Genomic DNA, 18,360 nt, shown 5'->3' with positions numbered 1-18,360 from the left:
AACTGGAGCAGTGGGAGAGGGAGACAGTACAGAGGGTTGCGGGGAATAAAAGTAGAAGAAAAAAGGTTAACTGTGAGCCCAGGTGAGAGATAAAAACAGGAATAAAGGGTTAAACGAGAGTATTTCCTGGGTGAATTCAAGACAGAGAATGTGCATTAGGGGATTGGAGGGTGAGTACCTGCAGCTCCTTATCAATAGAGGTAAGGAAACTTGGGATAGCTGGGTCATAGTCTCAGGTTGTAGGTCCTTTCCTGAAAATGATGGTAGAAGATTTGGGTGGAGGACTGGTCACAGATTCAGTACACTTATTGGAGGAGACAGAGCCTTATATTAGATGTTTGGACTTTGCCTTGATATCTGTTAATGGAATGCTATAAACTGAATGTTTGTGTCCATCCAATATTTGTATTTTGAATCCTAATGCCCAATGTGATGGTGTTTGGAGGTGAGGCTTTGGGGAGTGATTAGGTCATGAGGGTGGAGCTCTCATGAATGGGATTAGTGCCCTTATAAAAGAGGCCTCAGAGAGATGGCTGTCTATGAACCAGGAAGCAGGCTCTCATCAGACACCAAATATGCCGGCACCAAGATCTGGCAGTTCCCAGCATCCAGAACTGTGAGAAATAATTTTTTGTTTTTTATAATCCACCCAGTTTATATCATAACAGTAGTTTATATTATAACAATAGTATTTTGTTATAGCAGCCTAAATGGACTAGGACAGGAGTAGAGATTTTTGGAGAAGCTGATGGTTACTCCCAGCGTGTGGGCCCTCTCTTGACTCTTGATGATGGGATAGAAAGTCTAGGTGATTTTTGTGGAGTTATCTGATTTGCCACTTAGGTTGGGTGCCTAGCCCTATCCACAAAGGAGCCTGGAAAATAAAATATCTGATCCATATGATGGGAGGAAAAGTGTCAGTTATATATAGATATATATATCTATATATATGTCAGATATATATATATATATCTCCTTGGACCTAGCAATTTTACTTCTAGATATATATCCATTAGAAATGAGACAATGTGTTCACCAAAAGATATGTCATAGCCTACAAGTAAAATCTATTCAAAAGTTCATTAACAGTAGAATGGATAAAGTATGGTAATCATACAATGAAATATTATATAGCTGTGATAATGAATGAGAAGCGAAACAACATGAATGGATCTCACAAGCATAAAATTGAGTAAGAGAAGCCAGACTCACAAAAACATTTACTATGATGTCATTCATATGAAAGTCAAAACAAGCGAACCTGATCTATGATTTTAAAACTTACAATAGTGATTTTATTTGGAGAGGAGAATGGGAGTAGTAATTGGAATGTGCAGGATGGGGATTTCTGGGAATTTGATAAGGTTCTATTTCTTGATCTGGGTGGTCTCATGGGTATGTTCAATTGGTGATCAATAATCAAGCTGTACTCTTAGAATTTTTGCACTTTGATGTATGTATGGTAGATTTCAATAAAAAAAAATTTTAAACCTTTTTTCTTTGATAGAAAAAGTTGTGTTATTTAGAAATGGGGATATGGTTATTTGCAGATATCCTCTCCCCCTTTTCATGCAGGATGGGATTATAAGCATTCTTTCCAATATCGATACACTTCTGTCTCTAATTTCTTATTTATGAGAAATTCTCTGTCTCTTTTATTTCCTTGGTTTATTGTTTTCTTTCGTATGTCTCAGGTTGATACTAATGTGGAGCACAGGGTCTTTTCTTTGATTTCTTTCCAAAACATTCCCAGAAAGACAATGTAGGTCATAGACTTTTACTTATTTTAGGGGGCAAATAAGGCAAGGCAGGAGGCTTATGCAGAAGATCATATGGTTTAAATATAAAGTTCTTAACCTTAAAAGTCATTGCCATTATCCTTATCCTTTCCTCCCCCTCCACAATCTCCTGCTGGAAAAGTTTAACTGCTTACGTCCTCTTCCTGGATTCCCATCCCCATCATGTTTCTTCTCTTCCCCAATCTAATGTTTGTTATTGGTGGGTTTTTTTTCCTTCTATCTAGCTTATTGAAGTCTCCCATATAATTTTCTTAAAAATCACTTTATTTCATGCATAAATTTTACTGGCAATATGCTGAAAGCTAATTTTCCATATCAAAGATGTCTCATCAGATTAGCCAAGCCAAAATAGTCCTCCCCACTAGGATATGAGTTTGTTACTCTTCTCTAGGCAGAGTCCTGCTGCTGGTCCTTAAACTGATAATCATTCTTCACTTTTCTTGGTCCCTACACTGTATTTATTCACACTTATTTTCCTAACCATGTAGATCCTGGTGCACTGCCCACATTAATACTATATCTTTTTTTTCATTGAGATATAATTGACATATAACTTTATATTAGTTTCAAGTGTTGTTGTACAACACTTTACCTTTAAATTTAAGAATAGAGGCAGCACAGGGCCATACAGCAGCTCAAAACAACAGAACTGGTTTACTGCTCTTTTGTGTCATTTTTCTCTGAGGACTAATTTATTTCTGGAAGACCTTGTTATCCTCTTATAATTTATTGTCAAACAAATATTTTCATGCATATTCATTTATTTTTTACCTTGCTACACAACCATTACATTTGTAGTTGCCTGATGGGCATTATTATTTGGAAGTCTGGTTATTACAACAATTTTATTATATCTAAAACCCAATTAATATATTCTGTCTATCCATGGTACTGGACCACAATATTGATTATGTCATGCTAACTGCAGAGGATGAACAGATAGTGGCAAGTGCATTGAATGCCCATTAAGACTGATGAATGGCATAGGAGAGAGAATAAACTCTCAAAAGTTTTAGAAGGCCTATCATATTGATGAAGTTTTAATGGGTCCAATGATCTGGGCTATCCTGAAACAACCTTTCTAAGGACACGTTGTTATTTATTGCAGCCCTCTTTATTAAGAAAGAAGCTCAATCACTTTGCTGTACACCTGAAACTAGCGCAATATTGTAAATCAACTATACTCCAATAAAATTAAAATTAAAACAACAAAAAAAGAAAGAAGCTCAATGCTTTGTGGGCCTTTGGATTCTAAAGCAATATATACTACTCTTGGGAATAATGCTCTGACTCACTTATTAGATGGTTCAGAAGGCTCCCAGTTTTGAGTGGTACCCAGAATAATGGAAAATTTTATACCAGATCCATACTCAGTGAGAGATGCCTGGCACTTAGGCCATTTGCCTCAAGAGCTTAGAGTGCTAGAGGTGTCCATGGTGGTTAAGTGTGCAAGGTAGAATCTCTATCGAGCTCTACCAGAAAAGTCACAATTCAGACTTCCAGAATTCTAGAGCAAAGTCATGGCTGCTTTAGCAGAGAACTAAGTATCTGCTATTATAAAATAATTTCTCGTGTGCTCTTGTACTCTGTTAGACACTGAGAGTCTGACTTTGGAACTTCAGTGACAATGATCCAGGGAAGAGCTGGTTGAAACCCTAGATGTAGCACAATCCCTTGAGATACCAGATTTCTGGTAGTATATCTGCTACATCAGATCCCTTTCATTCTGGAGGAAGAAGTGAGGTACCCCAGTCAGAACTGACACTTATAGTAGATAGGGGTTTACTGTATGTATAACCCGTGTCTCAGCTAGTACCACCATCTGAGGAATTCCAAAATACCAATCCATTGTTATGGCATCCCATATAACAGTGACTCAGATGAAGGTACACATTTTATGACACGAGCCAAGTGACTCCAGACTATAAACTTTATCGCTTAGAAGCAGCTCAGCTGATGCACCAGCAAGGTGGATAGACATAATCTGGGATGTGGTATATTTGCTTATCCAATACGTGATATTTGGTGTTGAGTTGTCAGAAAAATTGGGTCCAGGAACCAAAGACAGGTAGTACAGAACCCTCTCACCATTAGTGACTGTATTTTGGAATTTGAGTTTCCTATTTGTGCTCTGCCAGATCAAAAGTTCCCAATGAGGAAACACTTACACCAGAAGACATAGTAAAGTTTCCTCTGAACTTATAGCTCCAACTACCACTTAGTCATTTTGGGTTTTTCATGTCAGCAAAGGAAGGAATAACTTAAAGTAATTGACTCTAATTTTCCTGAAGATCTAGAGTTGCTGCTACATGATGGGAACTTAGGGAAGTCTGTCTAGACTACAGGGTATTTGAGGCTGTCTTTAGGTGACTCTGTGCTTAGTGATAATGGTAAATGGATGCATAGCAACCGCAGCTTGAAAAGGGAAAGGCATTAAGAGCTCTGAGTCTCTGGGAAAGACAGTCTAGGTCACCACACTAGACAAGCAACCTAGACAAGCTGAGGCACAGGCAAAGGATGAAAGAATTCTAGAATGGGTAGTAGAGGAGTGAGATGGTAAGTACCAATTTCAGTCTCAGCACCAATTGTAGCAGCAGGAAACACAGCTTATTGCACTAAGCCTCTTAGTATTGAGTCTTTATAAATATTGCAAGTGGTCATGACCTAGAAAGGAACTCTGATGAACTTGACTTAATGGAATTAATTAATGCGGGACACAAGAAGATCTAAAAGGTGCAAAGTTGCAAAGACTACGTCAGACACTTCTTGAGTACTGCTTCATATCTTCTCTGCGGATTTCTACCAATTTGCTCAGGTGCTTCTTAACAACACTTGTGCCAAATATCCCTCACTACCTGCCCCAGGACACCTCTGATACTGCAACATGGGATTGCATGACCCACTTGGCCTTCATGAATGCACAAACCAGGACTGAGCCCACCAAAGGAGTGAGCCCACCATTGACTAATAAGGTAAATGGAGACAATTAATAAATATTTCTCTTGTTTTGTCCCCTGGTTTTTCAATCTGAGACATATTCCATGAAGTGCTTGAGAATTCTTGACAGGATGGTGCACCATCCCCCACAGTAATGGCCAGTTCAATATGTACCTTTGGATTAGCTTTCCTTTCCTCCTGGTCTCACTCCACATGTCCTCCTTCTTTTCTCCCTGAGATCAACTATCTGCATGCAAGATTTTGTCTTAGAGTCTCATTTTTTAGAAATATAGGCCAAATAATTTAGAGAAGAGATCAAAGCTGATGAATGAAGTTGATCAAAATTTTATTTCACTTCACCCCAAAGAGATTGTAAGTAAGAAATTTTGTAGGCTTGGCTATCATGCATTTCTTATATGAACCCCTAGATATGAAGCTAGAAACGTTCAGCTGCCAGAAAGAGATAGGGTCATTATTAGCTTCCAGTTTACTAAGAATACAGTGAAGTTCTAGTGGTCCACCTCAACCCAGTTTACTCCTCAGAGAACCCTCAAGAAATTGTTTTTGTAGTTGCATTACATAAGAAATTATATCTATAGCCAAAACTAAATTCTATGCTCACTTTATCAACATTATAAAACCATTTCTCCTGTGTTTGACAAGCATAATATCAATAAATCAATCTTAGTGTTTTAACATTAAAACCTTGTCTCTTTTTTTGTTGGGTCTGAAAGTGATAGCACATCATCTATAATGTACTCTGAACCAAGAATGCCCTCTTATAAAAGTCCTCAGTTTGTTTTTCCTCTGTAGAACAATATCCCTATAAACTGAAGAGAATCCATTGTTAAAACGTGAAGTCTGTCTTTGATAATTTTAGCTATACTAAGTAATAAAGTAACTTTGGTTCAAATGTAAGAGAAACCTCTCTACCCTCCTTTTATTTCTGTCTGTCTTGTTAAAGAAAAGTCTAAGAATTAATTTAGGAATTCATCAACTTTAAATAATGAAGGAGATGAGTGTTTAGGTACCAATAATTTCCAAATCTGTCTTGAATACGTCAGCATTTGATAAGAAGAAAGAATGATGAAGTTATTAATAATTCTGCTTTTCTCTTACCCCAAATTGTTTTAAGCCAAGGCAATATATCTGGATTTAAATGATGTTGGTCTAAGAGAAAGATAGCGCCTCAAGAATAATTGGAATATCCAGTGGAAAAATCTTTTTTTTTTGTCCAGTGGAAAAATCTTGACTCTATAATCTCTCTACACCACACTTGAGCCTGCCCTTCAAAAAAAAAAAAAAACTATCAAAGATCTCTCCTCACATTCCCATTCTTTCCCCCAGTCCCACCTAGAAAAGATGTGAAGAAATTGCTTCACTTAAAAATTCAATCTAGCCTAAATGTGATGAAGTCTGTTGTTATTTTTGTTTAGTCACAAAAATGTAAATCAAATTTTCACTTGGAAATGAAACTGATAATTTAAAATGGTAGACCAATATGAATTAGTCTGAAAGATTTTTAGATGAAAAGGAAAGAACTTTTGAAAGTATAGGAGGATGGTAAACAGAAAATTACATCATTTATATGAAAGAAAAATGGTTTCTCTCTTATATGATTAATGTAAAAATTAAATGTGAAATTTGAATCTTAAGTCAACTGAGTAAGCCACCACATCTAGGCCAACTATATTTCTAGATAAAAAATCAAGATAATGATTTTTATATCAATTCTATGTGTGAGAGGTAGTCCAAAAGGGATTGATATTCCTAGAATATATTGATAGTTTACAGAGATTATAAAGAGCAATTTATATCCAAACTATCCCCAATAAATCTACACCATATGGTCCATGCATCTAAAAAAGAAAATTTAGACACCACTGGTAAATTTTTAAAACACACAAAAACCAGAAATTAAAATAATGAGCATATAAGACTAAATATTTGTTAACATCTTGCCATATTTAATAGATTTGTGAACATTATTCCCACACATATGCTGCACTTTTACTGCACACTTATTCAGTCATAAACAATACATATTTTTTATTTTTAAAGTGTTATGCAACTGACATCATACTGTATGTATTCTTTCTATAACTTCTTTCCTTTCAGTATTATGTTCTGGAGATTTTTTCATATTGAACGCTAGTTTTGATGGCTGAGAAGTTTCCATTGCATGTCTTTTTTAGTTTAGTTTAGCTTGTTTGTTTTTTATTTTAACAATCAGTGTTGGAATGAACATCCCAGTACATGTGTCTTTATGCACGTGTGCTAGAACAGCTGGGTTACAGGGTATACAACTTTAATTTTATTAGCTGTAGAGAGGCAGTGCCTCATACAGTAGGTATGTTGTTTGTGTGAGTTCAAGTCTTGACTCTGTCATTTACTCTGTGTGTACCCTTACCATATTTGACTCTGTTTCTTGATCTCTAAAATCATGATAGTAGTAGTAACTGCCTATGACAGACTGCCTGTTGTACTCCAATATCCATTATCCACTTTGTCCATAGAAGAGTTCCAGGTGCCCAGATAAAGGCTACATTTCTTAGCATTCTTCCAGCTAGATGTGGACATGTGACTACATTCTGGTTAATGGGATGTGAGTGAAAGTGATGTACACTCCTGCGTGTGTTTGTGTGTCTTTCCCCACTTCCTGCTATCTAGAAATGGTGAGAGAGAGAGAATGGTATGTGTGTGTGTATGTGAGAAAGAGAGAGAGAGAGAGGCCTTATTCCTAGAGATGGAATCTCCATCTTGAAATCTTGAACCTGGCAGAGTTGTCCTGTTAGCCATCTACTGCTGGACTGTTATAAGGAGGATACATAGATGTCTTATTTAACCACTGGGTTTTTATTAGTCACTTTTTTACAGCAGTCCAGTTCAGACTCTAAAAATACATCATTTATGGCATTGTCATAGTAAATACAACAGTGCTTAGAACAGTGCTCAATGAGTATATCAATTATTTTGTTATCTTTCCAACAATTGCCGAATTGCTCTCTAAGGTGTTTCACTAATTTATAAACTTACCAGCAGTGCACAAGTCTTCATATATCATTGCATTTTTTATATTTCTGCAATTTGATGGATGTAAATTACTTTTTATTAATTCATATTTTCTTATTAAGATTTTTTAAAATGAAGAACAACAAACGTTTAGAAAAGTGCACAAATCATCAGTATATAGCTTAATGAGCATTTATAAAGTGAGAATACATGTATTATCAGAATCAAGAATATCAGACCTCCTCTTTCCTCCTCCCAGTTACTACCACCATCCTCCTTAAAGGTAAACACTATCCTAAATTTTAATCACATAAATGTTATGGGCAAAATTGTAACCCCCCCAAAGAGTAATTAGGTTAAAAAGAGGTCATCGGGGTAGGCCCTAATCCAACATGACTGGTGTTCTTATAAGGAGAAGAGATTAGGACACAGATGGGTACAAAGGGAAGACAATGTGAAAATACAAGGAGAAGATGGTCTTCTACAAACCAAAAGAGAAAGGTCTCAAAAGAAACCAACCCTGCCAATCTTGAATTTCTAGCCTCCAGCACTGTGAGAAAATAAATGTCTGTTGTTTTAGATATCCAGTTTGCAGTGCTTCGTTATGGCAGCCCCCCAAAAAACTAGTACAGTAGATTAGTTTCATTCAGAATGATTTAGTAACAGAATCACTATCGGATTCAGAATCTTTTGTGTTAGATCTGTTCACTAAAGAAATTTTCTTGAGATTTACTGCCTTGTTGAACATGGTGGTAGTTTGTCCATCTTGCTGGTCTATAGCATTCCATTATGTGTGTGTAAAAATTTATTGCTCCATTTATGTTCATGAGCATTTGAGTTATTTCCAGTGTTTGGCTGCTATAAAGAGTGTTGCTTTGGGGCTTCCCTGGTGGCGCAGTGGTTGAGAGTCCCCCTGCTTTTGCAGGGGACACGGGTTCGTGCCCCTGTCTGGGAAGATCCCACATGCCGCGGAGCGGCTGGGCCCGTGAGCCATAGCCACTGAGACTGAGCGTCCAGAGCCTGTGCTCCGCAACAGGAGAGGCCACAACAGTGAGAGGCCTGCGTACCACAAAAAAAAAAAAAAAAAAGTGTTGCTTTGAAGATTCTTGTACAACTTGTTCATATTGGTGAGCACATGTTCATTTTTCTAGGGTATTGATCTAGGAATGGAATTGTTGCATCATGGTAAGTGCATTTGTTCAATTCTAGTAGATTCAGCCAAAAACTTTTCTAAATTAGCTTCACCAATCTACACTCTCAACAGCAGTACATTCCAGTTGCTCCACATTCTTTTGGCACGAGGTATTTTCTGTATTTTTTATTTTGGTTACTCTGATGTGTAATAATTTCATTGTGAATTTAATATGTATTTCCTTAACTACTAATGAGATTGAGCACTTGCTTTATGGACTAGCATATGGCCAATTTTATACTTGAAAAGAATGTGTATTCCATGTTTGTGCAGTGTCCTCTATTATTTCAAGTCAGTTAAACTGGTTACTCATGCTGCTGAAATCTTCCATATCCCCATCAATCTTTGTAATAAAATGTCCCAATGATTGTGGATTTGTCAATTTCTTCTCTACATTCTGTCAGTTATTGATTTACGTATTTTGAGCCTTTATGAATTGTTATATATGCCTAGTAGATTGGATCTTTTATCATTTTGAAATATTCCTCTTTATCTCTAATAGTGATTTTTGCAGTAAAGCCTACTTCTTCTAATATTGGTACAGTTATATAAATTTTATTTTGGCTAATATTTGCATATGTATCTTTTTTCATTCTTTTTAGAAAAAATTTACTTTCAACATCTCTACAGTCTTACATTTAAGATGCGTCTTTTGTGTGTCATAAATGCCTGACTTAAAAAACATCCAGGGACTTCCCTGATGGCACAGTGGTTAAGAATCTGCCTGCCAGTGCAGGGGACATGGGTTCAAGCCCTGGTCTGAGAAGATCCCACATGCCGCGGAGCAACTGAGCCCATGCACCACAACTGCTGAGCCTGTACTCTAGAGCCCGCATGCCACAACTACTGAGCCCACATGCCACAACTATTGAAGCCTGTGCGCCTAGAGCCTGTGTTCCACAACAAGAGAAGCCATTGCAATGAGAAGCCCGTGTGCTGCAAGGAAGAGTAGCCCCCACTCGCTGCAATTAGAGAAAGCCTGCGCGCAGCAACGGAGACCCAACGCAGCCATAAATAAATAAATAAATAACAAAAAACACATCCAATTCTACAAACTTTGTCTTTTGATCACAGTGTTCAGACTACTTACATTTAATTAAACAGCTGTTATATTTGGGTTTAAATCTACCATCTTATTATTTATTTTCTACATGTTTTTCTTTTGCCCTTTCTTGTTTTCTTTTAGATTAATCAAGTATTTTTTATGATTCCATACTTACCCTCTATTACTTTGTTATTCATTATTATACTATTCTTTAGCTGATTAGCCTAAAGACTAAAACATGAATCCTTGATTTGTTACCTTTTAATACAAACTGTTACTTTTACCACTTCCCCAGTAATGCATATATTCTTTTCCCATCTTTCATTGTTATGTATTTTACATCTTCAAATGTTTAAATCACACAATGTATTAGACAATATTTTAGACATTCATTCAGATGTATTCAAATAATTATCCTTTTTTTGTTCTTTATTTTTTCCGGCTTTTCTATGCAGGTTTTCTACCTAAAGAACTTAATAAAAATTTTATTATATATATATATTTTTTATTGTGGGTCTGCAGGTGACTAACCCTCAGTTTTTGTATATCTGAATATATACTTATTTTACCTTAAATTTTGATGGATATTTTTGCTGTGTATACAATTCTAGATTAGCAGGTAGTGTATTCCAGTATTTAAAAACTATTACTTTCTTCCAGTTTCTAATGTTTGTGCTGCATATTTAGCCATTAGTCTGTTTCTTGCTTTTTTGAGGGTAACATTTTCTCTCTGGATGCATCTGATATTTTTTCTGTATTTGTATTTGTATGTTTGAATCTTTGACGTGTCAGTAGTTTTACTGTGATGTGTATCTGGGTGGACTTGCTTTGTATTTATCTCTTTTGTGGTTCATAAAATTTATTGAGTCTGTAGCTTGATATTTTCTATACATTTATGGAAATTCTTAGTCATATTCTTCAAATATTGTTTCGTCCCACTTTATCTCTTCTCTCCTTTTATACATATTATATATTTATTACATGCTAGACTTTTTATCATGTCCAGTATGTTTCTTGTAATATATTCTGTACTTTTCCTCTTTTTTTGTCACTGTGTTTCATTCAAGCTATTACCTGCCAACCTATCTTCCAGTGCACTAATTCTCTCGTTAACAGTGCCCAACCTGTTAAACCAATCCACTGAGTTCTTAATTTGGGTTTTTATATTTTTCCAAGCTAGAATTTTTATTTGATTCTTTGCTCTGGACTCTAGTTCTCTGCTGAAAGTCTCTATCTTGTCCTGTGCTTTTTTTTTTGATCATATTAACCGTAATTATTTTTAATTCTGTGTCTGATAACTCTAATATTTGGATCTCCTATGGATCTGTTTTTATTTTACCAAATTTTTTCCTTTTTGTTCTAAGTAATTTGATTCTGTTTCTGGTGTGACTCGTTGTTTTAAATGGCTGTTGTCATTGTATATGAAAATGTTTAAAGATAATTTGACACTCATGATAATATTACTTTCCTATAGAGAGTACTAAATTTTGCTTCTGGTAGACAGACAATTAGAATAGAAGGAGGTCATCCTAATCTATTTTGGGTTGAACTAATTCCAGATATTTTTCGCTAATAGTCTATTTCTAGTTTCCTTAGTCCAAAGCGTAGCCTTTCTGGAGTTTCAGCTGAGTGTCTGGGGCATTTTACCATGATCTTCTATGGTAAGCCCTGTATTTCAGTTTTTGTCTCCCCAGCCTTTGTGACTGTTGGGAAATCTGAAGTTTCTTAATCTCTTAGATACCATTTTTGTTTGGCTTTTGGCATCTTGGCTGAAAGTTACAGATTGGCAAATATTGACAAATATTTCAACGGGGCAGGCAACGGTGAATATTGAGCTTACTTCTCTGTTATTTCTTTCTCTTTGGAATTTTGGCTTCTCAAGTCCTAACTATTTTGATTGCTCTCTGAAGTCTTAAAACAGATTTTTAAATTTTTCCAGACTTTTTTTTGCTGTTTTATATTAAAAGATTTAGTCTTATGCAAGTTAGGCAGCTATAGCCAGATGCACACACCCTCTGACTGTTATTTTAATTTGCATATCCATTTATTATAGTGGGCTTGGGGAGGTCTTTATATATTTACTGATCATTGTGTTTTCTTCTCTGTGAATCCTTTGTCCACTTTTTATTAGGTTGTTTTTTGGTTGCTAACACATGAAGAACTCCAGATACTATTTGGGGGAAAGGAGGCTATAATATGTCTGCAAATATCTTCCTCTAGTCTGTGACTTGTCTCAATTTTTTTATGTTACCTTTTGTCACACAGAAATTTTCAGTGCTAATAGATAAATTTCAAACATTTTTTCCTTTATAGTTTGTGGGTTTTGTGTCTGGTTTAATAAATTTTTCTGAGTCCTGATGTTATAAAGATATCCTCTTAGGATTTCTCCTAAAAGTTTTTCAGTTTTATTTTCATATTGAGGCCTTTAATTTACCAGGCATTTACTTTTCTGTGTTGTATTATGTAGGAATAGCCACATGTTCTAGCATCATGTATCAAATGCCAACCACTTCCTAACTGTCTGGTAATGTCACTGTCAGTGTTTTTTGTAAGATTAATTTTAGTATTTTTAATGTATTAATGTCATTAATTTCTTTTTTATGTTCACATAACTACTTAAGGACAGTAATCACATCTTATGGCTCTTTGACTCTCCCAAACTTTTTAACTTTTATAAAAATTAAGTACAATGAAACATTGTTAATGGATATATTGATCTAAACTGATTCATGCTATATGTTGATAAACAACATAGCACTTTTTACTTAGCACAAAATGTACACAGATGATTTCTGTTGGATACTGCAACATGTGCAACAAAATATTTACTTGTGGTGACTCTAAAATAGAGTTCTAGAAAAATATTATTACTAGCTGAGATTTATTGGTTGCTGATTATGTGCTTGGAAATGTTCTAAAAACTATGTTAACTCTATATGTGTTAACTATGTTAACTCTATAGCTTTATATATTTAACTCATTTCTAAGAAGACTGTGACTTAGGAACTACTATTATCAGCATTTTTCAGATGAGAAAACTGAAGCACACTGTAGCAAATTTTTACTCAAGTTTATAAAGATAGGCAATGCAGAATCATTTTATTTAATCCACTTCATTTTAACTTGAAAAATAAATGAAATATTGCTATTTTATAACTTTCAGGTAAACAATAAATTGTGAAAATATTTCTAAATAAATATGTATATTTTTCTGTGATATATGTCCACATTTATATTTCATTTTGTGAATACAGTTATAATCATCAATAATAATTTATTGGAAAAGTACCAATTTGTGGCATTATACAAGGTGTTAAAATTAACTGTAATTTTCTTGAGTCTACACAAAATGTTTGGTATGTTTGACTTTCACTGCTCTTTACTTGATAATGGCTGCATTTCAAGGGATAATGCACTTTATGTGCTGCTCCGGTAGTTAAAAACACATTTCACGTAAATGGAGTAAAGAACATTTAATGAACTAAGCTCTATGCATGTGAAAGCCAACAGCAATATTAGAAATGGTGTTTATTTTATAGCTCAGAAACTGTATTTTAAATGCTAGTATATGTTTATATGACAGTTCTATTAAATATAAAAGAGTCCCATTACAAGGGAAGTCCTTTACATAGACTTTTTATGTGGTCTAAATAGCATACCCAGCCCTGCAACTCCTCATGTGAGACATTTTTAGAACCTTATTTATGTTAAAGCCATAACAAACTAGCAACTAGAAAACTATATTGGGCACAAACGGCTAATAAAAAGAGATTGTTGAAAATACTTCTTAATAGCAACTTAGGAAGAATCCTGATGAAACAAAGTCAAGGCTCAGTGTCTCTGGAAGCCTGCCACCCCAGTAATCACAGACCACAGGTACTCCCCCTTTTCCATCTTCATTGCTTTCTTGGCTGGAAATTAAACAGCCAATGAACTTTAAGATTGGTATTTGCCCTACTTTTCATCCGAGTGCCTACTGAGCCAGAGGTGTTCTGGAAAAAATCCTAGGATCATTCTTCCTCCCTGTGCTGATTATTTACTAGATGATTCCTCTGAGAAGTAGGGCAGATACTCCAAAACTGGTCAAAGGGGGAAGAATGCCAGCCTGTGTACACACATGAATCTGCATATGTGTGCAAATGTGTGCCCATGTTTTATATATGTAAGGCCTGGACACTTGAAATCTGGATCACTTCTCAGCTGAACTGCTGTGTTTAGACAAGCTAGCTAAAATGAACAGGTCAAACCCTTTATTTATAGAGTAAAAACTATTTGATCTGGGATAGATATCAGCTCTACAGTCAAACATGTGGGCCAAAGTCATTTTTATTGCTACTTTGTGCAGAATTCTGAAATGGTTCCTGTGGTCATCCATGTGAGCAAAGGAAAAGTTCCCACAGAAAAGTGGGCCAATCAAGTGTGAAATGCTGCTTGGATCACTAAAATGCCAGTATGTGTTTATATAATTGAAAGTGTAAAGCAATGGAAGGAGAATGACTTTAATTTCTGAACTGCAGGAACCTCCTCATGAATTTTGCTCACCCAGGCCCTGGAGGTACACTGCTTGTGCAGTAGCTGAGGCAGGCACCAAAGCAACGCTCTCTCTATGAAATATAGAGAGATGCTGTACTCTGGAATATAGTTTGAAAACTACTCACCTATTGTAGTTATCTATGCCATAGGATGAATTGTTCAAAAACCATCAATTTTTGGAGTCGGCTGCCTCCTTCAAGGTCAGTGACATTTGTCTCTCACCCAGTGAGGAAATTTGCTCCCCAACACCCCTGATGGAGGGCCTCCAGTCTGTTTCTGAACTCACAGTGCTGGGAAGCTCAAGACCTCAAAATCTGTCCAGATTTACTTGTAAGGAAATTTTTTTACAAGACATTTCCCAGCCCATGTGTACTTAATTTATGTAATCATGTCACTTAAATGAAAATGGCCACCCAAGAACAGCTGGCTTATCTTAGAAGTTTCCCACTGCCATTCTTGGAATTTCCCTTTGTGATAGGGAAAAATTATACATATATACATGCATATATATATATTGAATATATATATAGCCCTATATATCTCACATATATAAAAATGTATTTTTAGCCTGTGTCATCCTGCTTAGCTTCTGAGCCTTTGTTGTGCTGAGTGGAGGAATGTGCCTTAAAGAGAATATCTTGAAGTTATTCTAGGGCCCTAAATAAAGTATGTTTGGACTTGGAATATGAGTCAAGTTAAAGAAATTAAAGTGCTTTCTGATTTTCTTATTCTCCACTCACATTTTCATTCTCTTTTAATAAAGTTGATTCTTCCTATTTGCAGACTGTTCTCCTTGATAGGGATCTTCTAATAATACAGCTTCTGGATATGGTATAACAAGATATTGATATATGAATAACATCAATTTGTATGTGTCCAGTTTTTTCTAAATTTTATTTCTGATTAAGTGTACTAGCACCATAACTTTGGAGGGAAATATTAGGACTTTTGAAGGTTTTAAGATATCTGATTCTACTGGAATATTTAAAACAACTTTGAAAACAAAAAATAAAGTTAGAGGACTAACACTATATGTTATTAAGACTTATTGTAAAGTTATAGAAATTAAAACAGTGTGGCATTGGTAATAAGACAGAGAAATAAAAGAGTAAAATAAAATAGTTTACAAAATGACCTACACATAATAGACAACTGATTTTCAACACCAGTTCAAAGGTAATTCAATGGTGAAAAAATAGTCTTTTCAACAAAAGTGTGTAGAAATTGGATACCCATATGGAAAAAAATGGATGAATAAACAAAAATTTGATTCATACATCACATTATATGCACAGGTTAACTCAAAAATAGGTTACAAACCAAATGTAAGATGTAAGACTATACATCTTCTAGAAGAAAACATAGGAGAAAACCTTTATGATCTTGGATTAGGTAAAGATTTCTCAGATGCAACACCAAAAGCATAACTCATAAAAGAACAAATTAATAAATGACCTTAATAAAAATTGTTCTTTGAAAACCCAAGACTAGGAGAAAATCTTTGCCAAGTACCACTCTGATAAAAAACTAGTATCTCGCACATGCAAAAAACTCTCATAACTCAACAGTATGTAAACAAATAATCCATTTTTTAAAAAAGTAGGCAACAGTTTTGAACAGACACTTCATCTAAGAAGATATAAGAATGGCAAATAAGCACAAGAAAAGATGTTCAATATTATTAGAGAAATGCAAATTAAAGCTACAATGCAATAGGGCAGAGGTTCTTTGCAGAAAGTCACTGTGGCTTCCTGTTTCAGTACTCCTTCTATGGAAACTAGCTAGCCTGCCACTTAGGATCAGCCCTCTGAAACTTCCTCATAGATCCCACAGACTACCTCCAGGAGCCCACTGCCTGCCGTGGTGGCCAGTTCCCCTTTGCACGTTTACCAGAATGACTGCCAGGACTCAGAGGTCACCATCAACTGCCAGATCAAGCAGGAGCTCTGCATCTCCTATATCTACCTGTCCATGCACCTCTTACTACTTTGACTGTGATGACGTGGCTTTAAAGAACTTTGCCAAATGTTTTCTTCACCAATCTCATAAGGAGAGAGAACATGCTGGAAACTGATGAAGCTACAAGAACCAAGTAGATACCCAAAACTCCCATCAGGATATCAAGAAACCAAACTGAGACCACTGGGAGAGTGAGTTGAACGCAATGGAGTGTACGTTACACTTGAAAAATAAGTGTGAGTCAGTCAGTACTGGAACTGCACAGACTGGCATTAACAAAAACAGACCTACTTGTGTGATTTCATTGAGACATATGACCTGAATGAGCAGGTGAAATCCATTAAAGAACTGGGTGACCACTGTAACCAACTTGCATAAGATGGGGGCCCTGGAACCTGGCACTACAGAGCCTGTCTTTGACAAGCACACCCTGGAAGACAGTGACCCTGAGGGCTAAGCCTTAAGTTGGCTTCTCCATAGCCATGGGGTGACCTCTTTGGTCACCAAGGCAGTGCATGCATTTGGGTTTACCTTTACCTTTTCTATAAGTTGCACCAAAACACCAACTTAAGTTCTTCCATTTGTAGTATTCTTTCAAATAAAATAATTAGGTACAGCACCCCCCAAAAAAAACTACAACAAAATAACACTGCATTGTATACTTATTAAATGGCTAAAATTTTCAAAGCTGACCATACTAAGTGTTGATGAGGAAGTGGAGCTCTTACTGGTAGAGATGTAAAATGGTAAAACAGCTTTGGAAAATAGGCAATTTCTTAAAATGTTAAGCATACACCTATCATCTGGCCTAGCACTTCCACTAGATCCTACCTAAGAGAAATGAAAGCATACATCCATATAGAGACTTGTACACAAATGCTCATAGGAACTTTATTTATAATAGCCAAAAATTGAAAAGAATTCAAATTTCCATTAATAGGTATGCATAAACTAAGTGATATTGTTCACCCATTCAATGGAATGCTACTCAATAATAAAAATGGATGAAATATTTATCCATGTTACAGCAGGAAAGAGTTTCAGAATAATTATGCTGAGTGAAGGAAGTCAGAAAAAAAATCCTGTATGATTCCATTTTTATAAACTGAAAAATGCAAACTAATGTATTCTGACAGCAAACAGATCAGAGGTTGCCGGGAGAAAGAAGGTTAGGAGGTCCTGAAGGAAGGGATTATGAAGAAGTGCAAGAAAACTTCTGAGAGTGATAAATATGTTCATTACCTTGCAGGGGTGGTTCAAATTCTATACTTTAAATATGTGCAGTTTATGTACGTCAACTATGCCTCAATAAAGCTATTTTAAAAATCTCTGAATGGCATAAACTTAGCACAGGTTTATCTCTAAATAAATCTTTTATTATTTTTCTTTTTTTATCTGCTTTCTTTTTATTAAATTAATTTTTATTGGAGTACAGTTGATTTACAATGTTGTGTTAGTTTCTGCTGTACAGCAAAGTGAATCAGTTATACTTATATCCACTCTTTTTAAGATTTGTTTCCCATATAGGTCATTACAGAGTATTGAGTAGAGTTCCTAGCTATACAGTAGGTTCTTTTTTTTTTTTTTTTAACTTTTTATGTTCTATTGGAGTATAGTTGATTAACAATGTTGTGTTAATTTCAGGTGTACTGCAAAGTGATTCAGTTATATATATATACATGTATCTATTCTTTTCCAAATTTTTTTCCCATTTAGGCTGTTACATAATATTGAGCAGTGTTCCCATGTTATACAGTAGATCCTTGTTGGTTATTAGTTCACATATAAATACATCTTTTCAATGAGGCTTTAAAAGGTTAGCCTAGCACAGGGTGAGAACACTGTAAGTAGCAGTGACTGCTTCCCTTGTTTTCCTGGGCTCT

General features: G+C 35.5%; 1 pseudogene across 1 annotated transcript; it reads left to right on the top strand.

Annotated features, from left to right (window-relative positions):
* Window positions 1–529: 529 nt before the first annotated feature.
* On the top strand, window positions 530–16,934 carry LOC307195495 (ferritin heavy chain-like; annotated as a pseudogene). Its single transcript has 2 exons — window positions 530–616; window positions 16,343–16,934. The product of its transcript is annotated as a ferritin heavy chain-like (transcript).
* The last annotated feature ends 1,426 nt before the right edge of the window (window positions 16,935–18,360 follow it).

Source organism: Stenella coeruleoalba, assembly GCF_951394435.1.
Source record: "Stenella coeruleoalba genome assembly, chromosome: 12".
In the NCBI taxonomy this organism is placed as follows: Eukaryota; Metazoa; Chordata; class Mammalia; order Artiodactyla; family Delphinidae; genus Stenella; species Stenella coeruleoalba.
This window is presented reverse-complemented; position numbering and strand designations above follow the sequence as displayed.